Source organism: Alligator mississippiensis, chromosome 4 (genome assembly GCF_030867095.1).
Source record: "Alligator mississippiensis isolate rAllMis1 chromosome 4, rAllMis1, whole genome shotgun sequence".
Taxonomy (NCBI): Eukaryota; Metazoa; Chordata; order Crocodylia; family Alligatoridae; genus Alligator; species Alligator mississippiensis.
In genome coordinates this window covers 230133985-230146668 of record NC_081827.1, presented here as the reverse complement: position 1 = coordinate 230146668, position 12684 = coordinate 230133985, and the positions used below count along the sequence as shown (strand labels likewise).

General features: G+C 37.9%; 1 long non-coding RNA gene across 1 annotated transcript in view; it reads right to left on the bottom strand.

The window, feature by feature from the left end:
- Positions 1-12684, bottom strand: part of LOC132249908 (uncharacterized) — a 167677-nt gene that overhangs the window by 78648 nt on the left and 76345 nt on the right. The gene's annotated exons all lie outside the window — the stretch shown is intronic.

The following is a 12684-nucleotide window of genomic DNA, read 5'->3' as shown; positions in this document are numbered from 1 at the left end:
ATATGACAGGGAACAGAAAGCAGAGCAGGAGATCAGGCGGGGAACAGGAATGGAGTGGCACTCAGTGCAGTGCTTAATTTGTGACCCACCTGACAAAAAGGTTGGGCCTACTCCCCTATGCCATGGACTATATATAGGGTGACCATAAATATTTTAGAGAAATCCAGAATGGGGGGGCATCAGGTGATACACAAGCACTCTCACACACATACACACGCATGCACTGGGGCAGTGGGCAGCGCCGGAGCAGTTGTTGGGAGCATGGTGCCTTTCTTACCAGAGCTGGGGCCAGGGCTGTGGGGTGGGTGCCGGCTGGGCTGGGGGCACTGTGCAGGCTCTATCTGACTCAGCTCTGGCCCTGTCCTGGCACCTGCAGCTGCATCCTGGCTGTGCACCCCTAGGCCAAGCAGGCACAGCCAAACCCTGGCCTCAGGCCCCGCTCCCCAGTTAGGGCAGGGTGCAGCCAGGCCAGGCTGGGCTTTCTGCATGAGGGCTGTTATGCAAATCAGTCCACCCAGTGCTGCACAGCCAGGATGAGTCTACAGATGCCAGGATGGGGCCAGTGCTGTGACTCAGTGTTGGCCAGACAGAGTCCATGTAGCAACCACAGCCAGGCTGGCACCCCAGCCCTGGCTCCAGCATGAACCTATCATCTCCCAGACAGTTCTGGACTTTTGCTTGAATTTTCTCCAACAGCTGGGATGCTGAGACAACCTATAAAATCTGGAACTGTCAATTCAAGACCAATGATTACCCTAAGTACATACCACTTCCTGCAATGGTGATAGTCACATAGGACCAATGACTCAGCGTACCAGCTTGATACTATTAACAAGTGTTAACTATACCTTCCACTACTAGACTACATCATTGTCAATTGTCAATCATTTCTGCTGAGTGGACTACTCCCAAGAAAAGAAAGTTTATTTATTTGCCTTCTTATTAACTTGAATTGCTTTAAATTGTGTTTTCTTATTTGGGAATTGTTTAGGGACATTCAGAAATAATGATTAGGTAGAATTTAAACTCATTTTCAAAATAATGCCAGCTGAAGTTGTCATCATGGCATTTTGGTATTTGTTTTGTGTTTCTTTTTCTCCCAAAGAGATAAAGATAGAATGTGGTCCAGTGCTAGGACTCTGACTTCAGTTACAATATTCTGTCTGCTCTTTAATCTTTGACAAGTCCCAAAGTCCCAGAGCTAATGTTTGTCCAACCATAACAATACATAAAGCATTAACCATGATGTGTCATGTACAGGGCCACATTCTCAGTTGGTATAAACTAATGTTACTGCATTGATTTTAATATGTATCAATGTATACCAAATGCAACCTACTGAAAAAGTGTGCTGTGTTCAAAGCAAGATGCTGATGATTTCTTTTCAGAAATATGAGCTATGGAATTGGCCACTCATTTTTGTTATAGCTAATAAAACAACAAACAAATTCCTCCCTTTCTTGGATCAAATAGTCTAATCCCACCATTAGCTAGAAAATACTGAGATATAACAACATCCCCTTGCTCCCCCACATCCTGACAGATACATTCCTTGTTTCCAAACAATATACATCTTGGCAAAAGGACCAACTATATCTTCTTAAATCTCAAAAAACGTTACTAAGCCAAGTTCCCAATTGCTAGAAAAGTTTTCTGTTGAATTGTTCATAGTTTTATTTTAAATTCTAGCCTTTAAAAGCAGGGTGGGGAAAGGGGAGGAGGGAAAAGAGAGAGATTGCCCCAAGCAGCCTCTCTCATTGATACCCAGTAGCCAGAACCGTGTCCTTCCTGGAAGGACCTTTGATTTTTCACCTGATTAAATAATAACTAAGGGTTAGAGTCATGCTCTTGGTGTCTCATGATTTGGTTGACTGACTGAAAATCTCCACAGGGTAGAGTGCAATTTACTTGTGTGCCCCAATTAGCACTGCTAATTGGGGCACAAAATCTGTGTAAAATTGGGCCCTATTTAAAAAAAGAAAGAAATCAGCTACTGTTCAGAGAATGGCAGGCCGCCAGTGAAACAGCAGAAGTTTTTTGTACACATCCTTTTTGATTGTTTGAAAAAAAAAAGTCATAGAAGTTGTCTTCGAATGGCAAGCACTTTCAGGTGGAAGTTTACATTGCATTGTTAAAATCAGAAAAATCAAAATTAGAATTTGTAATTGAATCCCTAGACTGTATCATATTTTACAGTACAAGATTCTTCATTACAATCTTGAAACTGTGTCTGAGCCATCAGTTACTAACAACTATGTGACTTCTACGTGGGAAGATATTACAATGTTCTGAACAGCCTGACACCCACCAGGGTGTTCTCCCAGCAAATCTTTAGATTACATGATTTGTTTGTCAGGCGTGTGTAGTCATGTAATTGATTCAATATCACATGCTCTTTGGGATCCTGGTAAATGCCATTCTAACTGTACTTTCAAGTAAGTATCAAAAATGCTAAATTACAGAGAAAAAGAACTGCAGCACACCATTTTGTTGTAATTAAGTCTACAGTGTTTCATTTTATTTTCTTAATATAACAGCAGGTTTTATAGCTTTTTGTAAACAGTACAGAATAGTGAACTAGGACATAATTCTTACAAAAAATGTGTGTACTAATACTTTGCAGTCATGTGCAATTATTTCAGATGCGTGCCAGATATCACAGGTACTAAATAAATGCTAGTAATAGCTATTTTATAATATTATTTTGGTATTTGCATATACAAATGGTCGTCTAGATGCTTACCTGCTATTACCATGCATTCATGTGTCCCTTGCATCAACAACTGTAGTTCATACATTGTGTAAGTGTAGACCCGCAATCACTTGTATGCTTTTGCACACACAAACAAGGTCTCCTTTCCCCTTTAATAGATATGTGCTAGGTCTTTTGCATCTCTAATTGCTCAGATGTTACAGATATACATCTGTTTTCAAAGGTAGAATAATACTATTTCAAAATGGACATGAGAAAGAGAGCTGAGAGAATGAGTTTTTGTATATTTTTTATTATGCCATTTGGCCGTGTTGTGAAGAGTTGCAGTATACTACCAATGCTTAAAAAGTCAATTTCAAAAGCCCAAGTTGATTTTAGGCTGAAATATTATTATAATAGAAGAACAATTATAGCTTTGTTATAAGTTTCTAACCTAAATCCTCTCATGGATATAATTCAGGCTACCAAAAATACAGTATCAGCAGAGGGTCATGTCATGCTGTTCCAGAAAATAAGCACTGAAAGGTCTAAGAACCATAAAAATACTCTGATATAAGGACATAAGAATTTGACACAATGCAATTCCTATTCCATGGTCATCAAAGCACCCATGACAACAGCACACAACCACCACTTTACAAGTTGTGGGAAATACTGCACTTTAGCCTATTGGCAACTCACCGAATGTCGGCATGCCAGCATGTCTATTGTAATAATAGTGATGGGGAACTCTGTGCTATCTCCTGGTATGTTCATTTTCCCACTACCTAATTGCTAAGTACAGAAAGTCAAAAAGTCAAAGGGTGAACTTACTCAGTCTTCACAGGTAAGTCTAACCTGCATAGATTGAATGAATAAGCAAGTGAACAGACATTCCCTTTTCATTCCGGAAATGTCCCACATGCCTGAAGCAGCCCAGGGCAGAAGCCAGGGGGTGCTAGAGCATGCCTCCCTGCTCGGCTGGACCAGACAACTTGGGCCAAGTCTAGCCCACCTACCTTGTGTGGGGGAGGGGGTGGCTGGAGAGGTACAAAGCATCCTGGGATGCAGAGGAACTGTGAGTTAACTTGAATATGGAGAGGATCTGGGTCAGAAGTTCAATAAACTGATTTAACCTGAATCAGTTAAGTCTACATCCATCCAAATTTATCTTAAACCAGTTTCAGCCATTTTGAAAATGGTTTATGTGCACTGAACTTCTGTTGTGTTACAGATTTACACTGGTTTCCAATCACTTATGCTGGTTTATGTGTAATTTCTGTCCCTAGCCTGACTTTCTCCAATCCATCAGGCCATGTGGACAATGGCTGTGGATCAACATCTGAGTACCCACAGACACAAGAATTGTAGGAATCCAGTTGCACAGCTTACTCGTGCTACCTAGTGCTAACTCAGTCATTGCTAGTTTACAGTAAACTAGGAGAGATTCTTATTCCGGTCTCCAGTAGAACATACTGTTTCTCTAACTGGCTGTTTCAGCAGAAATTCACAGCACTCCATTCTCCATGGAAATGAATACCATACCTGGCTAAAAGTGTATGCAGTCAAAAAGTTGCATGTCACTTCCAGCAGCATAAAACAGCATTTACCCAGATCAAAGCTGTCTTTGATCTGAAGACAATCGTGTAGAATCTAACTACTGGAGAGTCATCTTAAATTCATCACCCCGCTGCTATAGTGGAGAACACAGGAGGTGGGGGGGTGAGGGTCCAAATACCTGTTTCCCCCACCCCCAACTACCTATACAGTCTTCCCTGCATGTCCTCTGCCACCATGTTGTCTCCCCCATACTCCCCTGGCTGCATGCCCCCTCTCCGACCACACAATCCCGTCCAAACCCAAGACAGGTGGCAGCTCAACTATAGCTTTGGGCCTGGACCCAAAGTTGGAGTTGAGCCGCCACCTATCCTGGACAGAACTTAAATCAAAAACAGAGGCCTTTTTTAGTGAAAAAAACCTCATCTTGAATTTGAGTAAATATGGTACTACTGACACAGTTGTACTAATCCAAAGAAAAGAATGTTTGTTCGATTGTCACCAACAAGGAAGTACCCATAACTATATGCTTCAAATAAATAAATGAGAGAGAGAGAAAAGAGGCAACTTAATCAACAAATGCTCCAGCCCCAGTGTAGTACCATATATCACCATTCTGGAAATATGAACTCCAGGGGCAAGAAAGTAGACACACACCAAAAAGATCTATTATCCGTCAGTTCATCCTGGGATGATCTTTTTCTCATAAAAATCTTTATTTCTTTGCTGTTACTGAAATGACAGTCATTTATTAGGTGAAGTTATTTCAATAGTTTTGGTGCAACGTATGCTTAAATTAATTCCTATTAAAAAAAACCAAAAAACTTCAAACTTGACCTCAAGTCCCACTGAAGCTAATAAAAGTTGGGAAATGTATAACTAGATACAACCCCATGTATATCCAGTGCACCAGCCTCAGAGGAGCACATACTGAGCTTTGTAGAAGGATTTAACAAAGCATCCCAGTGGGATTCTTCAGAAACATGCCTACCCTAGTCCTACCCCAAGTTGCTTCATGGTTTCTTTCAACCCCCCTAGTGGGACCCATGCCTTAAGAACATGTTTCACTTGTCAGTTTGCAGTACATTCAGGTACACTACTAGTGAAGTAACACTTACAGCTAAATTTAAGCTAATATGACCCACAGAAAAGCTATGCACATCTTCATGCTTAAACATTTGTAATTTCTGCAGAGATGAGCAGGGTCATTGGGATAGAGGTAGTCCATAAAATAGCTGAACATCTAGACTCTCCAAAGTGAAACGAAACTAAAATCTCTTTTCTAATAGGTCACTGAACCGCCATTTTAAAAACAGAACCATTACTTCTTTCAACGTATGAAAAATTGAAACCCAGTACTTCAATTAGACATTCCACATACAATTTTCCATTACCCAAGTACTCTAGCCCCATAATATTAGCTTCAATTATACCCCTATCTTCATCAATAACCTTGTTACCCAAGCCTACGTGTATAACCTGAATAAAACTTGTGCAAACATTTTATACCACCCATATGAATATCCCTTCATTCTTATTAAAAACAATGCTGCCTTCAGTTGCAATTATTTTAAGCTCAGTAATACACTTAGTTCTGGAGACTTTTCCCCCTTCTGTAGAGGAGACCACACACCTCACCTATGCTTCAACAACTTTTCCTCAGAGATTATTTTTAATTGGTCTAAATCAAAACAACTGGCCTGTGAAGGGCCTTGCAGAAGGGTCATCATTGGCAAATATACAGCTGTGTGTTGCTGGCACAAGGTTGGTTAAGCTAATGTTTGCTAGTCGCAAGCCATTTATCAGGCAGATGATTTGGTAGGAGTCCAGATTTTTCTCACAAGACAAAAAGTGGAATTCAGACGCTGTCAACAAATTTAAACACTCTTGCCATCTGCCTATTCAATCTCCTCCTTTAAGATATAAAAGATAAACATATATATTCTGGATTGCTTCTGGTAGTTACTCTCCTCCTATTCAATGCATGCACATTGTTTTGACTTTGCTAGCCCTTTCATTTCTTTGAATAAACCAAACCAAAACCTTTTATTTAAGCTTCCTCATCTTTGAAAAAATTCGTCTCAGGATCAAATCGTAACAGATAGTGCCCATTTAAGTTTAGCAGAAAATGAGAGTTTCAAAAGACCTAAAAAGGCTAGGCCACCAATTCCCATTGACTTTCAATAAGACTTGGGTGTATAACTCCATTTTTCAGACCCCATTAAGAATGCCACTTTTTGGGGGGAGGCATCTTCACATTTCCTTATTGTGTTTCTCCTCTCTCTCTCTCTTCAGTAGTAGTTTGGTCAAAAAATATCTCCCTGACAAATTTCCAAGTCTCTTCTTCTCACATTACATCTCTTCCCCTTCCCATGAGTTACCTTCCAGAAATATTAGCTTTGTGCATTCCTTCAACAATAATCTATATTTTCTGTCATGACCATTATAAGTGCACATATTTGGAAGTCAGCTGCTATGAAGAGTGCAACGCCTAAGAGAAAGGACAACTAGATTAAATTTTCCAAAGCACCTATTTGAGCGAGTTATTTTTAAAACCCATAAATTAACATTAAAAAGAGAGGGAAGAATTGCTTAGAAGGGATTGTGAAATCAGCAAGATCACCAACAATGGTACATTTTTGTTTGTATGTTTGATAGGGACACAATAGAATTAATTACATAAAGTAAGGTGCTAACATGATACAATACAGGCCAATATCTGTGGCTTAAGGCTTGTAAAAACAGTTTCTTAAGTAAATGTAATGTTGAGGACTCTGACATTTCTCCCTGCACTTTATAATTAATTTAATCCCTTTGATGTTCCAAATAAAACTACGTTCTTCATGGAAGAACTTCACAGAAGTGGGAGATTATTTTGTTTTATTACTGTGATGTATAAGAATTTCTTATGCAAGTCATACCTGCAAAAATGTATTCAACATGACGGAGCTAATCAATGACAATACTATTGAGACTGTTGAACAGACACTTCCACAGAGACCATTCCAGGTTTATGAAAAATTCTGGGTTACAAATAATTCATTTCCCCCTTTATTAAATAAGTGGATATTAACAGAGAGCTGCTGATTAGAATGTACTAATATCATACTGTATATTTTCCCTCTTGACTTTGTCATCGAGGTCACCATACAATCCAAAACAGAAGAGGATAGAAGGGAGACAGTGTATGTGTATGGTTATATAAAGAAGCCTTTCATTAACCTTGCTGACCCTCCATAATTTCAAATGTCAGCAGCTAATCAAAGACTCACTGACATCATCAATGGATGGGCAGAAAAGATCTCCTGAGGGACCAATCTTTTCTCACAGGATGAAATATGTATTTATATGAACATGAGGTTACTTATATTCTGAAAATAAGTAACGTTGCATTTTTGAGCCCTGATGAAATATATTTTTAACACTATTGCGCATATAATTTATTACAAAAAAAGGTTTTATTTGTATAAATGAGAAAAAATGTGACTATTATTAGTCAAAATAAAAGAGAGCCCTTAGGAATCTCCTTATGCAGAATTTTCCAAACTTGCCTAACTATTCTATTTGGCTGCTAGCTCAGAAAGGGAAGACCTAAATTAGAATTAAAATTAGGAGGAAGATTTCCAGTTGCAAAAGAAAATAGATACTTAACATTTTATATTACAATTTGATATTAGTGAGAAATCTTTAGCATTATACTGCAAAGCATTCAAAATGCTATATTGATTGATCCTGTATTGCAGTCACATTACATCAGCTATCACTTTCCACGTCAGGGAAGAGCACAGGTAGAGTACATTTTAACAGTGTACTGCTGTACAACATGGGATGAAAAATACCTGTTCCAGCTGAAACTGCGTGTAAGGCAGAGTGTAATTACAAAGGCTGAAATTTGGCCAGAATATTCAGGTTAAGACACCTCACCTTCCAAATGATGCTACTGGAAATTCAGTGACAATAAATGGTCAGGTTCATCCCTCAGAAACAATACTTAAAACAGCCCCTCCAGTGCCTCTGCCTCTCCTCCTGTCCCCCTTCCTCTTGCTGTTTACACGTGCTGTGCAGTACGCTGAGGCTTCCTTTTGAAAGGGAGTGTGCTAACTGCTGCATCAGTACTACTGATCCATGTAGAAAACTGTGTTTTCCTTGAAGATTTTCTCTCTAATCTAGACCATTTTTCACCATGATCTAATGAGATTATAGCCCAGAGTATTACTGGTGAAGGGGTATTTTGAGCTTTTGTAGTGCAGGGAGTTAGCCACAAGACTCATTAATATTAATAGATAGCACATGGACAAATCACAGAAAAAATTATCAGGATTGCTATACCCTCACTCAACCTAAAATTGAAGTGGCAAGCAAAAAAAGGAGGCATTGCAAAACCACTCAGAAGATATATGACTACAAATAGTCTACTTCTTTGAACATCCTTTCTGAAGTATAATATACATCATGTATTAAATTTAATAAGAACTACTCATTTGGAAAGACAAAATGAAATACCCTCTCCCACTGTCCTAATGATATATATCACCTCTTATGATAATATAAACATTTTATATCCACTTGTTACAGTGTCCTCAAGACTAATTTGGGACAGTGTTACTCATCCATGAGGCAATCGCCCTAACAAAGGTAATAATAAAAATGTACTATACGTCTTCATTATCCTAAGAGCTGATGGGTTTTCTCCATCTGGGCCTGATTTTGCAGGATGCTGAACACCCTCACTTCCTAAGGAATGCCCTGAATGCATATGAGTTGCATGCAAAGTATTATATATGTGTGTAATACACATTATATGTAAGCACACCTAGACAAATCAGAGTTAGAACTATTATGTGCAACATGTCTTTATTAAACATGTTAATATAAATGAAGCGCAAAGTATACTAGGATGATTTTAAAAATCTATACATTAGTGTTGCACATATATATAATCCAAACAGCAATAAAATATTACATATGGATCACTGATGTCGTAATAGGTAATTTCAGACTAGTCCTAATCAAAAGAAGACCCTTTGCACATTACGTCATTTCAAAACACACCAGTTTTTCCCCCTTCCCGCCCCCTCCCCTCTATTGGATCTGAAAACAGCTAATTTTACCTTGAGAGAGAAAGGGAGAGAAAGAGGCTATTTATTTATTTTTGACTTTTTGAACCTTCATTATAAAAAAAAATCATTAGAAACAAGAAGGTGAAAGAGCAAAAGTGAGTAGCCCTCCCAGGGGCCAAGCATGAAACACTTGTCAACAACAAAATTATCATGGCTACTTACAGACATTTAAAACAAAAAAACCAAAAAACCCCCAAAAAGCACTTTACTAGAAGCAGCAGCTCATTAGTTCAACCCAGCTCCACAGCATCTGTCTAGATCGTGCACAGCAGGGCTTTTTGGCGCGTTTATCTAATAGCTGATTCAATCATCTATAAGATAAAAGCACCAAAAAAGCTCCGCTATAGTGCCCCATCTATACATATGTTGGTCGAGCAGGGTCCAACTAATGCAAAGCCTCTTCTGGGCATGCGCTAGGCTTGATGCGGGGGCTCACTAAGTTTAAAGTAAAGCACGATTTTAATTTTTTTTTTTTTTTTTTTTTTTTTAAACAGTAAGCAGCTCATATCACTAGAGACCAAAATCCCTTCCCCACCAATGCCCTTCTTGAGAACTAGCTGTCATCTTCTATCTTTCAGAGTGCCCACTCGATGGCCCTGGAAAACAGATGCTGCGGGAACAGAAATGGGATGGCCTAGTAAGAGTCCCATGTTCACACAATTGCTACTCCATATATATGGAACTAAACAAAGATTATCATTAAGGAGCAAATCACTGAACTAGATACCTTGATTTGGACACTTAGCAGCATAAGTTTCAAAGTAAATCTCTGGGAGTCAGATTTGTGTTTGTTTCTAGTTTTAGGCTCTTTGAAACATTTATTTTTATTGCACAAGCCAAAATCAGAACATAAGAGAAACAATGTCCTTGCACTACACTTGAATTTTGATGATTTCTCTGTAGAAGTCCTAATTATTATAATACACTCCATCTCAGAAGCCAGCCCTAGCCAAGCCAAGCAAAGTCAAGCCTAGAAATTCCTCAGAAACAGATTCATCGATGTGCAATTGAGTTCTATTCTTTCCATTTTTCTTTTCATTACACTGGTGTAGAATTATTTTTGCCTTTTACCACAGAAACTGTGGGACCTTGTACCACAGAAACTGAAAAAGTTCCATTATCCAAAGGTTAAAGGGAAGATGGAAGCACAGGAAGCATAAATGCCTCTGAAACCATCCCGAGGTATGCCATCTAAAAAGAAGGGTCAAATCCAATTCTTACCCAACACTTGCACAGAAAAGGGGTAAAGCCAGCAGGGAAGTATCACCAGTGCTGAAGGGGAACCTGTATCTGCTGGAAACCATCATTTTAAAAGATCCATGACATTTCCTTTTTCTTTTTTTCTCTTTTTTTTTTAAATCTTAAACCCCATTTTTTTAATCTGTGGGTACCAGGTTCCATTGGTCCCTCAGCATGGCTCCAGTATATGAGGAATTAAGTCCATTCTAAAATATGCAAAAGGCTACAATATTTGATGATCTCACATTAGTCTACCATGTTACACCTAGAATGTTATATATAATTCACCACAAAAACAGTGAACCGCTCTGACACTATTACAACGCAGTTACATTTTTGTTTATTCCAAGCTCCCCTTAAGTGCATGCAAAGAGAACTGTCATTTCCAACTCAAACACTAAGAAATCTTTGTTCCCCATTGAATCCATTCACAATTATCTTTTATATTTATTTTCTTGAAAAAGAAAATTTAAATATTGGCAAATTAAAGTAAATTACTTCCTTCAAGAAATTGTACGCTTTGTTTTGTTCCACAATACATCACTAGAAGCAAAGTCTAAGCTCCACTGACTTCCGAATATCAGCGGATCTGATTTCACACAAGAGTCTAAAATGTGAGTTTTAGTCAGTGATATTGTGAGCTAGTAGTCTGTTCCAATTTTATGATAATGCTGGCATTAAATTTTCACTTATAATTGTTTCCTCCTTAAACAGCTCCAGAGAGAGACTCTCACATCCCTTCATTACACATAATGTATCAAGGCATTAGATTTGCTTAAATTGTACTCTAGTGCTACCATACTGCTGACCCTTAAGTCTGTAAACAAATACATTTGTTCTCTATATATTTATGTTTTGTCTTCTAAATTGTGAGAAAATGAGCCTAGAATCTTCAAATTGTAATTGTATCATCAAAGCCTGTTGAGAATACGATAAAGTAACCAGAAGTTAAATTATCAATAAGAGTCATTTATTTTGCATTTTTATTTTAAAGAATACTTATGAGAATTGTGATAAATTAGCAGTGACAAACTACTTCTTGCAGGCTGATTTTGTGTGGAGAGTTTAATTAAACATTGCAGCTGTTTATCTCTATGGTGATTAAATTTTCATATGTAAATTACATGTATTAAGATCAAGATACTTATGTAAATGTCACTTGCCTTAATGTTTTGTGTTACTGTTATTAACATCTAACCATCAGCTTGTAATCTTCTTGTATTGCATTACATTGGCATGCACTACATGACTAAAATAAGTAGATTTATATCTTAATAACAAACAAGTTTTAAAAAGGAACTACATCTGACTATGTAATTAAGATGTAGATAAAAGCCAGAAATAAACTGTCAAATTCAAACTGTTGTAAATTTAGATTTTCATTGGTTAAAGCCTCATGCATTACATGCCACCCATCTACCTGCAAGCAAATATTTCAGCAGAACATAATTACAGCATGTACTAGTATCTTCAGATACAAAGAGCCAAATTCTGATTTTAGAAATATACAATCTACTATATACATTTTGGGATCCAATATTTGCTTGGATGTCAGTGGCCTAATTCTCCCCTTAAAACATCTATACCACTACCTTTTATCAATTTAGACTATAATAATTGAGACAGTTCTTCAGCATCTGATCTTTTCTTGAATATCTTCAGTGGTGATGGCTATAACTACTTCCTGTAGTTTCTGATATATGATCAAAATATTCATTAGATGTATTATATCGAATGTATTTAAAGTAAACTAGCACCACCTATCCATGTATAACCAGACACTGTCATCTTCAAGTTAAAATATTTGCTACATACAAGTTTTAAATATAAGCATCTGTCTGAACAGCTAATGGAATACCAGCAGGAGTTTTACCTCTTGTAGTTTAATCTAGGCATCTCAATCTGTTGGGAAATACAAAACTCTAAAACTCTTGGTTCAGAGGTGATGCCTTTTATTAGACCAACTAAAAACAGCAAACAAAAAATCTCTCTTTGCAACCTTTCAGGCACACGCACCTTCTTCAGGCTGAGGAGAAAACAAAGATTGTAGAAGTCCTTTTAGGTAGAAAATAAACT